The sequence below is a fragment of the Callithrix jacchus genome, chromosome 5 (assembly GCF_049354715.1).
Source record: "Callithrix jacchus isolate 240 chromosome 5, calJac240_pri, whole genome shotgun sequence".
Lineage (NCBI taxonomy): Eukaryota > Metazoa > Chordata > Mammalia > Primates > Cebidae > Callithrix > Callithrix jacchus.
The window spans coordinates 42,069,124-42,085,711 of NC_133506.1; the positions used below are offsets into that span (position 1 = coordinate 42,069,124).

Genomic DNA, 16,588 nt, shown 5'->3' on the forward strand with positions numbered 1-16,588 from the left:
AAATTTACATCATAATTCTTTTTATATGTGTATGTTACTTGTATATATGCTATCAACTCCACAATATCTTGCTATATTTAAGATATTCAATGAACTTTTTAAAAACTATATAAAATAAGGACAATTAAAAAGATAGTTTACATTTATCTGAATATTGAAACTTTCTGGTGCTCTATTATATATCATTTTCCTTCAGTCTGGAAAGATTTTCTTTTGGTGTGTTTTTGACTGCTACAGATCTTTGAGAAATAAATTATCTCAGCTTTTTTCCATTCGGAAAATGTCTTTTTTGACCTTCCTTTTTGAAACCTTTTTTACTGGATATAGAATTCTAGTTTGGTGGAGTTTCTTTTTAACTTTAAGCACTTTTAAGATGCCCCGCTTTTAACACTGACTTTTGTTCTCCAATGGTACAATGTTAGGTGTTGTTTGTGTTATTGTTCTCCTGTATGTAATGTGTCCTTTTTTCTCTAGTTGCTTTGAGATTTGCTCTTTATCTTTGGTTTTTAACAATTTAACTCTGATGTGCCTACATGTAGTTTGTGTTTATTTTGCTAGGGGTTCACTAAACTTCTTAAACCTCTGGGTTAATGTCTTTCATTAATTTGGGGAGAAAATTAGCTATTTTCAAATATTTCTTCTGACACATTCACTCTCTCCTCATCTTCTGGAGTCTTTAGGGTCTCTACTGTTTTCTCTCTTTGTGTTTCAGGTTAGACATTTTTTTCTTTACCTATCTTCAGGTTCACTTGTCTCTACCTTGGCTCTGCTCAGCTTTCAGTTCAGTATGTCTGACAAATGCTTCATTGCTGATATTGTATCTTTAAAATTTCTAGCATTTTCATTTGTGCATTGGAGTGGGCCATGTGAAGACTGGCAAATACTATGACGTTCTTCTCTTCCTCAACGGTGGCTCTGGTTTTCTCCTTCTTGTAGACATTCTGTATGGGCATTAGTGGTCTTGTCAGTTGGGTGGCTGATCTGAATTCTTCACAGAACTGTCTTCCTTCTTGGGGGCCAGGGGCTTCCCATCAAAAAGCATAAGCTTAGAGCAGTACTCCTTCAGCCATTGCACTTTGGATACCAAAGACTCAGTGGACTTTTTCCACCTTCTTGGACCCATAGTTGCCAATGGTTCAGTCCACCTTCTTGTGGAAGCCAGCCACACTTAACTCTTCCAAGCTGAAGGCCCTGCCAGCTCATACTTTGGTGTGATACCTTACCATGGGGCACCTTACTATGGGCTGAATGGGTCCATATGCAGGGCATACTTTTGCTTGCCTGGCTTTGAGTCTGCAGATCTTCCGGGTTGAATCAAGTAGCCACGTGCTGCTGCTAATCCTTGTGGAATTGTGGAGTCTTCAGGATCATGCCATCCAGCTGGGCATGGTGGCTGCCTACAACCTTACTCCACAGAAGTGCCGAGCAAAAAAGGCTTTTTTTAGTTCTTTTTAGAGTTTGTCTTACCCATCTCTTCACACTTATTGTCCACCTTTTCTGCTGTATCCTTTAGCATTTTTGTGTGATAATGCTAACTTCTGAGACATTACTAGGTCTGTTTTTATTTAATGTGTTATGTTTTAACTTTATTCCCTTACTTTTTCATGTCTTATAATTTTCTTCTATATATCAGAAATTTTATATAAAAGAACAGTAGAGAAAAAAGTAACCAATATTTGCTTCTAGAAAAGTGCATGTTCTTTCTTCTATCCACTGCTAGAATAGGAAGGGGTCTTAGTCTCTCTGATGTTAGTTGAACTGTGTCTGGGTTTTATTGCAGCTCCAGCTTCATTCAGTTCACCATTGGTTTTAAATATGTTGAGGATACATCAGGACTCTGGGCTCTGAGCCCTGTTGAGATTCTGGAGATCTTATTGTGATTTCAAGAACATTCTACACGATGGGAGATTTCGGTCCTTTCTTTGTTGTTCTTTTTAGACAGAGTCTTACTCTGTCACCCAGGCTGGAATGTAGTGATACCATCTCAGCTCACCGCAACCTCCACCTCCTGGGTTCAGGCAATTCTCCTGCCTCAGCCTCCCTAGTAGCTGTGATTACAGGCACACACCATCCTGTCTGGCTAATTTTTATATTTTTAGTAGAGACAGGGTTTCACCACGTTGGTTGGACTGGTCTAGAACTCCTAACCTTAAGGGATCCAGTCACCTCAGCCTCCCAAAGTGCTGGGATAGCAGGCTTGAGCCACTGTACCTGGCCGAGATTTCAGTCTTCTTTGCAGTCCTACAAGGTTTTCAGTTGCTGGGGAGTTCTCTTCATGTTCCAAGATCGTTCTTGGGTTTCTGAGACTCTAGGGCTCTCTCTCTGCCATGCTGCCCTCCCTTAGGACTTGGAGAGCTACCGCCTTACACACTCACTGAGGTCCAGAATGCCTTGGGAGAATTCCTCTTAGCACTCCAATCCAACTCTTAGCTTTGGGTAGCTATAAATTACCCAATTTTTAAATATAAAATAGTGTTTAATTAGTTTACATAGAAAAGGGAGGTTTTAAAATTTTTTCTTTTTTCTTTTTGATGTATATTTTACATACAACAAAATTCACCCATTTTACATGTATATTTTAGTAAGTTTTGGCAATGATCCGTAGTCATGTAATCACTACCATAATCAAAATAAAAAACATTTTTATCCCCCTAAAAAGTTCTGTCATATCCCTCCTTTGCAGTCAGTCCTTACTATAACCTCCAGACCCCAGGGGCATCTGATCTCTTTGTCACTATGATTTCATTTTTTCTAGAATTTCATATTCACTAAATCCTAGTATTTGTCTTTTATGTTTGTCTCCTTTCATTTACCATATTGTTCTTGAATGTATCCATGCTGGCGATGTATCACTGTTAATTCATTTTTGTTGCTGTGTAGTATTCTATAGTACATTTATCAGAAAATGCCCGAAGGTTGATAGACGTTTTGTGATATCCATCCAACAGAATACTACTCAGCAATAAAAAATGAATAACATTTCAGTTGCTTCCAGTTTGCGGTTCTTATGAACAAGGCTGCAATGAATATTTGAGGAAGAGTCTTCACATGGATGTAGCTTTTCTTTCTCTTGGATAAACTCCTAGGAGTAGAATGACTGGATTGTAAGATGAGTATCTGTTTCACTTTACAAGAAACTGTCAAATTTTTCCATCCATAGTGGCTGAACCACTTTGTAGCTGCCTCAGAAATATGTGTGAGTTCTAGTAGCTCTATATTCTTGCCAGCACTCATTATTGTCAGTCTTTTCATTTTAGCCATCCTAGTGTGAGTGTTTTTTCATTGTGGTGTTAATTTGCATTTCCCTGATGGCTGCAGACAGCGTTATTTTACATCCTTTAAAAGAATTGGTATGTCTGTGTTTCCCATTTTTAGTTGGTTTGTCCTCATGTTATTGATTTGTACATTTTGTTGTTGTTTTGATTTGTTTTCAAGACAGGCTCTCACTTTGTCACCCAGGCTTAGTACAACAGCACAAACTTGGCTCACTGCAGCCTCCACTTCCTCAGGCTCAGTCGATCTCACCTCAGCTTCCTGGGTAGCTGGGACTTCAGGTGTCTGCCACTAAGCCTAGCTAATTTTTGTATTTTCAGTAGAGACAGCATTTCACCATGTTGCTGAGGTTGGTCTCGAACTCCTGGGCTCAAGCAATCTAAGTGCTGGGGATTGCAGGTGTGAGCCACCACACCCAGCCTCTGTAAGAATTCTTTATATATTCTAAATACAAGCCCTTTGTCATATATTTTGAAAATATTGTCTTCCAGAATATGGCTAACCTTTTCATTTTCTTTGTGATTCAAAGAGCAAAAGTTTTTAGTTTTAATGAGGTTCATTTCATTAATTTTTTATTCTTTTTGATTTGCACTTGTTAATGAGCTAAGACCTCTTTGCTTAACTCCAGATCACAATGATTTTTACCTACGATTTCTTCCATAAGTTTTATCATTTCAGCTCTTAACATTTGGATATAGGATTCTCCTTGAGTTATTTTTATGCACTGTGTATGTGGTTTTCTTTGGTTTTGCTTTTGTTTTCTCATAAATATACCCAGATCTTCCAGCACCATTTGTGGAAGTTGCTATCCTTTCCCATTGTGCTTCCTTGGTACCTGTGTCAAAAATCCATTTACTACAAGTACGGGTCTACTGTTATAGGCTGAATAGAAGTGGTGAAAGCACAGCCTTACTTTGCTCCTAATATGTGGGGAAAGCTTTTAGGATGTGATCATTAATTGATAATTTTAGCCAAAGCTTATTTTTTTTAACTTTAAGTTCTAGGATACATGTGCAGAACGTGCAGGTTTGTTACGTAGGTATATATGTGCCATGGTGGTTCGCTGTACCTATCAACCCATCATCTAGGTTTTAAGCCCCGCATGCATTAGGTATTTGTCCTACTGCTCTCCCTCCCTTTGCCCCTCACTCCCTGACAGGCCCCAGTGTGTGATGTTCCCCTCCCTGTGTCCATGTATTCCCATTGTTCAACTCCCACTTATGAATGAAAACATGCGGTGTTTGGTTTTCTGTTACTGTGTTAGTTTGCTGAGAATGATGGCTTCCAGCTTCATCCATATCCCTGCAAAGGACATGAACTCATTCTTTCTCATGGCTACATAGTATAACATGGTGTATATATGCCACATTTTCTTTGTCCAGTCTATCATTGATGGGATATCCTTTATCAGGTTGAAGAAATTCCCTTCTATGCTAGTCAGCTGAGTGTGGGTTTTTTCTTTTTTAATCAGGAATGGTGTTGATTTTTGTCACATGCTTTTACTGAATCTACTGAAATGATCATACTTTTTTTTTCTTCATTCTCCTTATATGGTGAATTATACTGATTGCTAATGGTTAAACTAATATTTCATTCTTGGAATAAACCCACTTGAATATGATGTATTATCCCATTAAGTATTGCTGTATTCAATTTGCTAATGTTTTGTTCAGGATTTTTGTACCTGTCTTTGTAAGAGCTAATGTTCTGCATTTTCTTTTCTTGTGGTGGCTTTGCCTGGTTTGGAAAGCAGGATAATACTGGTCTAGTTAAAAGAGCTAGGAAGTGTTAACTCCTCTTCTATTTTCTGAAAAACTTTGTGGAGGATTGATGCTACTATTTCCTTAAATATCTGATAGAACTCATCAGTGAAATTATCTGAGGCAAGTGTTTTGTTGGCAAGTTTCAAATTTGGAATTCAGTTTCTTTAATAGGTATGGACATAATCATTTATTTCTTAGTGCATCAGTTTTATTAAGTTGTAATTTTTAAGAAATTTGCTAATTTCAACTAAGTTGTCAAATTTATTGGCATAAAGGGATTCATAATATTCCCTTCTTACTCTTTAGTATTTTTAGGATCTATAGTTATATTCCCACTTCCATTCCTGAAACCAGAAGTTGTTATTTTATGGTTTTTTTCTTGATTCATCTAAATATTCATCAGTGTTATCGCTCTTTTCACAGAACCAGTTTTTTGTTTCACTAATTTCTTTATTATTTGTCCATGTTTTATTTTGTTGATTTTTGTTTTTTATTATTTCATTCCTTCTACTTACTGAGGGTTTAATTTGTTTTGCTTTTTCTAATTTCTTAAGGTAGAATCTTAGGGATTACTAAGTATACCTCTTTCTTATATTCCAACATAAGAATTTAATGATATGAATTTTCCTCTAAGCACTGCCTTAACTGTACTCCATAAATTTTGATTACTTTATTTTTATTATTTTCTAGCTTAAAACATTTTCTAATTATTCTGTGATTTCTTCCTTGATATGTGTTCTATTTAATCCCCACATATTTGGGAATTTTCCTAGATATCTTAATTATATTAACCTCTAATTTAATTCCATGTGGCCAAAGAACGTAACCTAGATTATTTCACTTTCTGTAAATAGAAATTGTTTTTGTTTGTTTGGTGTTTGCTGTGGTGAACATACCACATGCACTTGAGAAGAATTTGTTTCTTCGGTTGTTAGATGCAGTTTTCTATAAACCATAAATTAGGTCAATGTGTTGATAGTGTCGCTCAAGTCTTCTGTGCGTTGCTAATTGTCTAGTTATTCTCTCAATTGCTGAGAAAGGGATATTGAAATCCACCATCATGAGTTTAGATTTGTCTATATTTTCCCTTTAATTCTGTCAAATTTTGCTCCATTTCTTTTGAAACTCTGTTATCAGGCACTCACACATTTATGATTGTTATATCTTTCTAGTGAAGTCATCCTTTTATCATTTTGAAATGTTCCTTTTTTTTACTTGAAATCTATTTTATTTCATGTTAGTGTAGTCAGTCCTGCCTTCTTACACTTACTGTTTGCATATTATATATATATATACATATTTTTTCCATCCCTTTATGCTCAACTTACTTGTGTCTTTATTTGTAAAGTGGATCTCTTAAAGATAGGGCATGTTGGGTCTAGCTTTTTTATCTGAAAATCTCTGCCTTTTAATTAGAGCAGTTACTTAATTACCACTTAATGTAATTAAGTATATTATTTGCTTTCCTCCTGCCACACTACTGTTTGTTTTCAATTAATCTCTCATTTTTTGTTATTCTATTCCCTTCTCTTGCCTTTATAAAAGTATCAATTAATGTTAGGGCTGCCATAACAAACTATCATGGACTGGGGTGTCTTGAACAATGGAAGTTTATTTTCTCATAATTCTGGAGACTAGAAGTACAAAATCAAGGTGTCAGCAGGGCTGTTTTCTTCTGAGGCATCTCTCTTTGGCTTATGGATGGCCATCTTCTCCCTGTGTCTTTACATGGTCTTTATTCTGTATCTATCTGTGTCCAAATTTCTTTTTCTCATAAGGACATTAGTCATACCGTGAGGTACTAGAGTTTAGGACTTCAACACATGAATTTTGAAGGAAGGGGGTAGGATAATCTAGCCCATAACTATTGATTTTATAATTACACTTAAATTTTTATATTACCTTTTAGCTATATTTCTTTGCATCATTTTTTAGTGGTTGCTTTAGGAATAACAATATATATCCCTAGCTTTCCATAGTCCACTTACAGTTAGTCTTATATTACTTCATGTAAAATATAGAAATATTGTAACTGTATAGGTCCACACTCTCCCATGTTTTATGTTATAATTGTTATATGTTTTCAGTCATATGTTATATATCATATACATACATTAAAAACCAAAGAGTTACAATTTTTGTTTAAACAGTCACATTTATTATTTTTGTAAAAGGGAAAAAGTAAAGGCGTAGTCTTTCTTATTTATCCAGCTATTTAACATTTACAGTGATTTTCATTCTTTTCTGAGGCATTAAGTTTTCATTTAGTGTCATTTCTCTGTAGCTTTCATTGGTATTTCTTATAGTACAGGTCTGCTAAAACAAATTCTCTTAGTTTTCTTTTATCTGATAATATCCTTCATCCTTAAAGAATATTTTCATCATATGTAAAAGTCTAGGTTGACAGTTTCCTTTTTCTTTCAACATTTTAAAGATGTTGTTTCACTTTCTTCTGTCCTCTGTAGGTTCTCATGAGGTATCAGCCATTAGTCAAATTCTTGTTCCCTTATATGTAAGATGTTTTTTTCTTGCTGTTTTCAAGATGTCTTCTTGAGTCCAACTTCAGCATGAACTTTGCCAGCTTTATTCTTCTTGGTGTTCGTGGAGCATCCTGTGTCTGTGAATTTGTGTCTTTGGTAAAATTTGAGACATGTTCAGCTGTTATTTCCTCAAATTTTTTTTCTGCCTTATTTTTGCTCTCCTCTTGTTCTGCCCCTCTCTCTCCCACTAGATTGACTTCAAAGTGTCTTTTGGATTACTTGCAAGGGGTGGGCTAGGGAAGGCTTATCAAAGCCTTCTCTGGGGTCTACCTCAGACCTACTGACTCAATGTCTTGGAACTGAGACTCAGGACTCTGCTGTAATAAGCTCCCCAGATGAGTTTTATGCAGTTTGAGAGCTCCTGCACAGGACTTTAAGGGCTTCAAGAGCAGGATCACATCTTATTTATCTGTAGGATGCTCCTAAATTGCTCTATAGAACCTCACTCCATGCCTTACACTTGGAGGGACTCAATATGCATGTTGATATTCATGTGATATCTGCACTAAAGCGTAGGATCATTTATCCTACCTACTTCAAAAGGCATCTCTTATGCTAGTTCTTACCTCATCAATGGGTCTTAAAGTTGAGGTGGTTGTAGTTCACATCCAAGTTAATTAGGACTCCTCTGGTTTCTTATTATAGAAATACAGCTCAGTGACTTAAACAAACCAAAGAAAATGTGTTGACCCATGCAACTGAAAAGTCCAATTGCATCAGCTGGGGTTGCCCTTGAATCCAGGGCACTAATACAACGTCACTAGTGCTGTCTCCCATCTCTAAGCTCTACTTTCCTTTAGGTTGCTTTTGTTTTCAGGCAGGTGTCTTCCCCCTTTGAGATAAACACTGTTGTCAACAGTTCTGAGCTCACATGGTTCTTTCTTATACTTGTGTTCTCAAAGTAAATAGAGCAACACCTCCTGGGAAGCTCTACCCAAAGCCTCAGAAAGGACTCCTATTGGCCTGGCTTTGGTCATGTGTCTATTCTTGAACCCATCACTATAACCAGGGAGATGACTTGCTCCAATTAGCAGTCTGGAGTCACGTGGTCAGCCCTGAGGTAGGAGAGGCAGGGCCAAGAAATTGGCTGTTCCTATGGCTAAGGAAGGTGGTTGCCAGGCATACAAAGCAACAGAGGACTTCTACCACAGTCTTCGGCATAATGTATGTGAACTCCTGTTCGTGCCTTTCAACAGAGAAACTTTAGAACCATGTTTGTGAAATGAACCCTGTTTTTTCTTGAGGGAGGTTAGAGCAAATTCCATAAAGCCAGTTCTTCCCCAACTTGGCTGTAAATCAAAATCCCCTTGGCATGTTTCCTAAAAATACAGATGCCTAGACCCTTCCTCAGACCTAAAGAAGCAGAATCGGAGTGGTTGTGACTAGGGAGGGTATATAAAGTTTTAGGTATAGAATGGTAATAATTTTGCCCAGTCAGCATATATACCCCCTTTCCATTTCCCACTTTTCCTTCTGAAACTCCTTCCACCAGATTTCAATCCATGTGGTTGGGGAATAATCTTATCCCCCTACCAAGAGTGAGCACATAACCCAGACCTGATTGATCAGAGAATTTGATTCCTCTGTTTATAGCAATTGGTTCACAGATGGGCATTCAGTGCAACCTGAGCCAGTGAGACTGAGGCCCAGCATTTTATTGGAAATTTTGGGGAAAAGAAGCCCTCTTTTTTGTTGGAAGCACTAGCTATGCAGGTAATATGAGCCCACAGTGGTCCAGGGGCCACCACATGGTGAGGGCCCCCCAAGAGTAAAGCTTCAGTAGGCAAAGTAGAGCTCAAGGGGAAAGAGATGATTCTAGAGATTCTTGAGGAAGAAGCCCAAGAATGGGCCAACAGACAGAAGACCCAGAAAGCAGACAGGACCAAAGAGAAAGCAAGCCAGAGTCTTGAAAACATCCTCCCGTAGCCTGCCCTTCCTGCAGCCTTGCGGTTAGTTAGGAGACCCTCAAACCTCCCTCAAGAGAAAAGTCAGTTTGAGTTGTGTTTTTCCGTTCCTTATAAAGGAGGTGAGTCTTCCTAAGTCTTTAATGTGGTTGAACATGTTCCAAAATTTATGCATTCATTCAACAACAGTTAACTGAGTGTCTACTATGTGCTCAGCACTATTCTACACACTGGATATACAGCAATAAACAAAATACACGAACTCCCTGTCCTCATGGAAATTATAGCTAAGAGGGTGGATAGATAAATCTATAACACCTATTTGTATGCATATATAATATATCAGGAGTTAAAAATAATATGTCAGGTGGAGAGAATTAAAGCAAGAAAGGAGGATAGGGAGGGAATGCCTGGGTTGTGGGTGGATAAAAACAGTCATCGGTTACGGATTCACTGAGAAGGTGACATTGAGCAGAGATCCAAGGAAGTGAAAAACTGAGCAAACCAGATGTGGGGGCATGGGGGAGTTTCCAGGCTGAGGAAACAGCCAGTGCAAAGGTTCAGATGTGAGGACATTTTCAAGGAAGGGCTGGGAAGCCAGTGTGGTCCAAGGAAAGTGAGTGAGAGCGAGAGTGAGACATGAATAAAGTCAGAGGCATCATGGGGGCCAGATTGTGGGAGCCTTGGGGAAACTTCTCAGGACTTTGGCCTTTTCCTTGAGGAAGATGAAAGCCATGGCCAGATTCTGAGTAGAGAAGGGATGTGGCATTGGACCTTGGACAAGTCACTTCAGCTCTGTGAGCCTCATTTACCTCATCTATAAAATAGTGGTGAATCCCAGTAGGCAAACACCACAGTAATAATTGTTACAGGCAAGATCCACCCATGAATGCTAAGATCAGTGGGTGGAAGTTTGTGGAAAAACAGGATAGTCATGTAGTCTCAAAGTATCACCTTCAAGATATTTGTTAATTACGAAAGACGACCAAGTAACTTTACATGGGAGACACCCAGTAGATGCCACCTTAACCAAGTGATCAAGATTAACACTACCAGTAATAAGAAATATTGGCGTAATGTAGCCCTTGATATGATTTCCTGAGGCTATAATATCACTTCTTGCCAAAAAATGCTTAACTCCAATCTAATCATGAGAAGCATCTGACTTATCCAAATTGCAAGACATTCTACAAGATACCTGACCGCTACTTATCACAAAAGTCAAGGTCATGAAAAACAAAGAAGGCTGAGAAGTTGTCACAGACTAGGGGGAGACTAAGGGACAGAACATCTCAACACAAAGTGGAATCCTGGATTGGATTATGGAACAGAAAAGGGACGTGAGTGGAAAAGTGATGACATATGAATAATATCTGCAGCTTAGTTAATAGTACTGCACCAATGTTAATTTTCTGGGGATTAACATTTGTGCCACGGTTATATAAGTTGTTAAGATTGGGGAAGCTGAGTGAAGTGTAAATAAGAAAGATCTGCACTAGGTAGGGCGCAATGGTTCACACCTGTAATCCCAGTACTTTGGGAGGCCAAGGCATTTGGATCACCTGAGGTTGGGAGTTCACCACCAGCCTGACCAACATGGAGAAACCCTGTCTCTACTAAAAAGACAAAAAAATAATAATAATAATTAGGTATGGTGGTGTACACCTGTAGTCTCAGCTACTTAAGAGACTGAGGCAGGAGAATCACTTGAACCCGGGAGGCAGAAGTTGCTGTGAGCCAAGATCGTGCCATTGCACTCCAGCCTGAGCAACAAAAGTTAAACTCCATCTCAAAACAAACCAAAAAAGAAAGAAGAAGAAAGAAGGAAGGAAGGAAGGAAGGAAGGAAGGAAGGAAGGAAGGAAGGAAGGAAGGAAGGAAGCTCTGTACTATTCCTGCAGTTTCCTGAGTCTGAAATTATTTCAAAATACAAAATTAAAAATGGACTGAATACTGGTTCTTTCTGTGTAGAAACGGTGTGCAGACTAAGCCCCCGTCAAGTCCCAAGGGCAATGCTGGATAAGCGCTCTGAAACAATAGCATTACTGCAATCTTCTTTACATCTGTTATCAAACACTTGATCATGGAGCACCAGCGCGCTCACTGCTGCCCAGTGGCTTTCTCTGTCTCTTGCCCTCATCAGTGAGTTCTCTGGAATTGAGTCAACAGGATTCTGAAATCAGTCCTGAAAACAAGAGTTTAAACAAGAGCAAACTGTACTACTCTGATTACAAAACAGAAACCAGAGTGCTCCTGAGTGCTGAATGAAACAGATTCACAACCCGGCCCCTCCACCCCCAGAAGCAGATGGCAGAATTTATTTGAAAAGGTCTCAGAGGAAAACGAAGCAGGCCTCCATTCTTGGACTGACCAGCCAAAGTGTCAATGTCAAAGGGCGTCATTTTTGGTTTTATCCTGGATCTCATTCTCCCCTAAATCAATGGTCTGCAAACTTCTGATCAGGCACACATATTAGGAAAACATTTTGAAACAATTCCTTTAATGTTTATGCATTTACTTGCTAAATATATACATTTACCATGATATTAACCTATTATGTAGATGGTAAAGGATGTAAAAGGACAGCTGTAAAGAGGAAGTGATAAGGAATAAGTAATACTTTGAAAAAAATGTACTCGGTGGTGTAAAACATTTTCTTACTCTCACTTAAGAATTATTGCTATTTGAATATCAAATATCCATGATTTTTAATTCTTGGTTTATTTCATATAATTTAAAATTGTGCAGTATGATTCATATCAATACATAATTTTAATGATGGTCATAAATGAGAAACTAACCTCACAGAGATACATCTTCCAGCTGGATGAAGGGTATCACTTGCTATACCTATTTTTAAAAGTGCTCTTCATCTTCCAACTCCATGTACCAATTTTGCAAAGGTTTTTGTTGAAATTTGTCTAGTTATTTTTATCTTCCCTGAGGTTAAGCTGTTGATGAAAACCAATTAAAATGTATTGAATTTTTGCACTTTCAGCACAAATTTAAAATTCCTGAAATGCTAGGTTGCGATAATTTTAAGCTATGTTAGAAAATTTGGTTTCCAGGACTGGAAATTGTGTCCATCTTGAAGCACTTGTATAGGGAATTTACATAATTTTGAGTAATGTAAACATATCAACAGTAATCCCTTAACAAGAACATTTCCAAACATCTGTTTTTAAAATGTTCTCTCCAGGCTGGGCACAGTGGCTCATGCCTGTAGTTAGTCCTGGCACTTTCGGAGGTCAAGGCAGGCAGATCACCTGAGATCAGGAGTTTGAGACCAGTCTGATCAACGTGGTGAAACCCCATTTTTACTAAAAATACAAAAATTAGCCAGGTGTGGTGGCCCATGCCTGTAATTCCAGCTACTCAGGAGGGTGAGGTAATAGAATCACTTGAACCTGGGAGGCAGAGGTTGCAGTGAGTGGAGATCATGTCATTGCACTCCAGTCTGGGTGACGAGACCAAAACCCTGTCAGAAAGAAAGAAGAAAAAGAAAGAGAAAGCGACAGAGAGAGAGAGAGGGAGAGAGAGAGAGAGAGGGAGAGGGAAAGAGAAAGAGAGAAAGAAGGAAGGAAAGAAAAAGAAAGGAATGAAGGAAAGGAAGGAAGGGAGGGAGGGAGAGAAAATTGTTCTCTCCATAGCCCAAGTTTCTTTTAAAAAGCAATAATTTTCTCTCATTTTTTAAAGTGTTAACCTTTACTTTGAAGGACCTGAACAAGTATGTGGCTGATCAAGCACTTACACTCAGAGGAACATTAATGGCACCCTCTTCCTGACCTGTGCATTCATTGTTCTTGTCACCTCCTCCCAAGGAATCTCTTTGGCCACTCATCCATTTCCATCTGGGAATGGTTGGTTCCATTCAATGTAGTGTGGCCAAAAAGTTGTCATCTGGTCCTCCCTGGCTGTTCGCTTTCCATGGGGGAGGAGTCAACAAGGCTAAGGGATTGTACATATCCACAGCCCACATCCAGCCTTCCAGACCATGCACCCTAAGATCCTGGAATTTTCTCCCAGAGCTGTGTGGGCCTCTTCCCCAGGGCTATTCTCTGTCCTCCCAAGAGCAGATCACATCACCCGCATACACACCCTGCAGTCCAAGGAGAGGCCAAAGGGCAGTGACAAGACTTGAACATGAGCTGGCAAGTACAGACACTTGTGCACAAGACCTTCATGGAAAAAAACAAAAACGGAAAGTAGTCTGCGGGCCAGATTCTAAAGAATTCTGAATGTGAGCCTGGCCCACCAGGACACTGTGACGCCATATCTGCAAAAGAAGGCTAGCATCCATTTTATTGAACACTTTCATATTCCGTCATATGATAAGTGGACCTTTTGTACTCTTGCCCTCGGTCCTGCAAATTGATTGGGGCAGGCTTGTCACCTGCTGTTGTCTTTCAATTGCCATCTCTCCATGGGGGGCCACCTCTGAAGGTCATTTGATGAACCTCTTCTTATCCCATGCAAGTGTTTAGCAAGCTATCACTTGAACTCTTCTTACAAGGTCCCTAGGCAGCTCCTAGCTTGCAATAAGATGATGCACCAGGATTTGTGCTCTCCCAGATAGAGGCCATGGTGCTGACTGATCCAGTGAATGCTCAATTGGATGTGGATCTGAAAGTTTGGATCTACCTGTAGGAGACGATTTGCTTTGGGGAACCGGGAAAGGGAAAAGTTCTCAGCTCCTTCCAAAATCTAAAATCCCATTTCAAGGGCTGCTCTACTGACTTCCACCTGCCAATGTGAAAGGTATTCCAAAAATGTGGAGGGGGAATGAAAAGCTGTCATTAGAATGGAGAGGATAGACAGGTCGTTTCTAAGCAGCATCAGCTAGCTCATGTACCTTCAAAACATCACAGAAGTGAATGAATGAGGTAATATGTTTTGTTTTCAGCCTCTCGCCACTGGAAAACATCAGCCCTTCCTTCTGGATGTCTCAAACACCTTGAAAGCCCCAAGACTTGTTGTGACACACAATCAGAGGGGGCACCACCGCCAACTGGAATAGTAAATCTTAGTAAAGCTTAGTGTCTCTTGTGTTATTTTAGATTAAAATAATACTCAGAAGTGAAAGTGCTTATGTTGTCTTCTTTGGTGTCAATGGATAACCTGACTTACTCTACCTTGGCAATATTCCCCTAAATTATGAATTCCAGTTAGGTGTAGCTAAAAGGCTTGGAAAAGACTTTCTGCTAAAACACTGCCAAGCAATCAAGATTTCTCCAGATAAAGAATAAAAGTTAATAGTTCATATTGGTCACATAGTTGAAAATAAATTTAGAGAATTTCAACTCCTAATAATAAATGTAGAGAAACAGAGGTGAGGTCACAGAAGAAAGAGGAATCACTTAGAAGTCAGGAGACTGAGAGCCAGCTCAGGTTCATCCCCTTCCTAACTGTGTGATTGCCTCAGTTTCCCCATTTGTAAAATCAGAAGATTAGACATGATGCTCTCCAAGTTGAAAACTTAGATGTGCATCAAATTTAGGGCTGTACACTCAAATTGTTATGGGGGCTAGGGAGTAAAGATAAATGAGTGCCAGGTGCCAGGTGTGAGACAATAAGGAGTGGTGGAGACTGGGGTGAACTGGAGATATAGCCCCTTCTCAGCTGCAGTCAGCTGATACCATTTAGGCAGAAATATAAGCCTAGTGTTGACAGTTCTTCCACATTTTTTTAGCAGTCAGGAATCCAGATGTTATATACAATTTCCTTATTATTAATGGCATCTATTTTTAAAAAATCACTTTTTAAACATCATGCTAGACAATTAAAATCTCCCATGAAACCAGTTTGTGACCCATTGCATCAGAAGACTTCACACATTAACTACATTTCAGCTTCATTGGCAACAATCGTTGGAAAGTTCTTCATTTTGCCCTGTCCTCACGCCTTTACATTTATTTCTGCCGAAGACATTAATTTGCCTGGGAAGTGGTTCCCCAGCAGAAACATTTGTTTTAACTATTGTGGCAAATCATCCCTTTGCTGGGAGGGGTGGAAAAGAACAGCTAAGCCTTTTTTCCCCCGCAAACATTACTTTAGGCCAGCTTATGAAAGCCTTTGCAGATTGGGTTGTTTGTCTCTGCAACAGGGCCCAGCATTGTCTTGGGATGGGAAGATGCCCCTCTGTGTGGATGGGGTACAACTTTCCATCCCAACACTGCAGATTCTGCAGCTGATGAGGAGCCCTGGATAATCGCATGGGAGTTCCACTCAATCCTAATCCTCAGCCTTCATGTGAAAACCCTTAACCATTGCTTCCTCTTTCTCTCACCTATCTCCATTAGCCGGGCCTGCATCTTGGTTGACATTGCCGTATTTTTGAAAGAATATCAAGTTAATTCCTATCCTCTTTGCTTCACATGAGTTCATGCAAACAATTGCTGCCTACATGCACATTTCAAAAGGCACCCTTTCTAAAATTTGATCCTTCAGACTTAACTTTGCCCTCCAAGCATGCCAGAGCCTCAATTTTTAATATATTTGCACAGAAAATGATGGGAAAAATGGAATCTAAACAATGGACTTGATTTTTAAAAATAATCAGGCAGGAATTAATGTTTCAGAATAATTGTCTAGAGGTGATTCAATTTCACATGCTCTTTAAATATGTATTTTTCAGTGCACTATGGCTTGAAGGGACGATTTAAAATTAGTGTATATAGCAGGCTATGAATCATAAAAACTCTTATAGTTAAGTTTTTCATTCTTTGCTGCAAAACTTCATTTCAAAAATGAAATTCTACCTTCCTGATAAATCTCCTTTCCTCCCCTACCTAAATAATTTAATCAATACGAAAAAAAGGATTGGCTTTTAATAATTACAACTTAGAGATGTTTGTCGCAGGCAGCATTCAAAGATGCTGGTGTTGGCCAGGCGTGTGGCTCACGCCTGTAATCCCAACACTTTGGGAGACAGGTACAAAGATTGCTTGAGCTCAAGGGTTTAAGACCAGCCTGGGCAACATAGTGAGATCCCATCTCTACAAAAATTTTTAAAAATTAGCTGGATGTGCTGGTGTGCTCCTGTGGTCCCAGCTACTCAGGAGGCTGAGGTGGGAGGATCGCTTGAGCCCAGGAAGCAGAGGTTACAGTGA

General features: G+C 39.1%; 1 pseudogene; it reads right to left on the minus strand.

Annotated features, from left to right (window-relative positions):
- Positions 1–803: 803 nt before the first annotated feature.
- Positions 804–15,802, minus strand: LOC128931974 (large ribosomal subunit protein eL13 pseudogene; annotated as a pseudogene).
- Between the last annotated feature and the right edge of the window lie 786 nt (positions 15,803–16,588).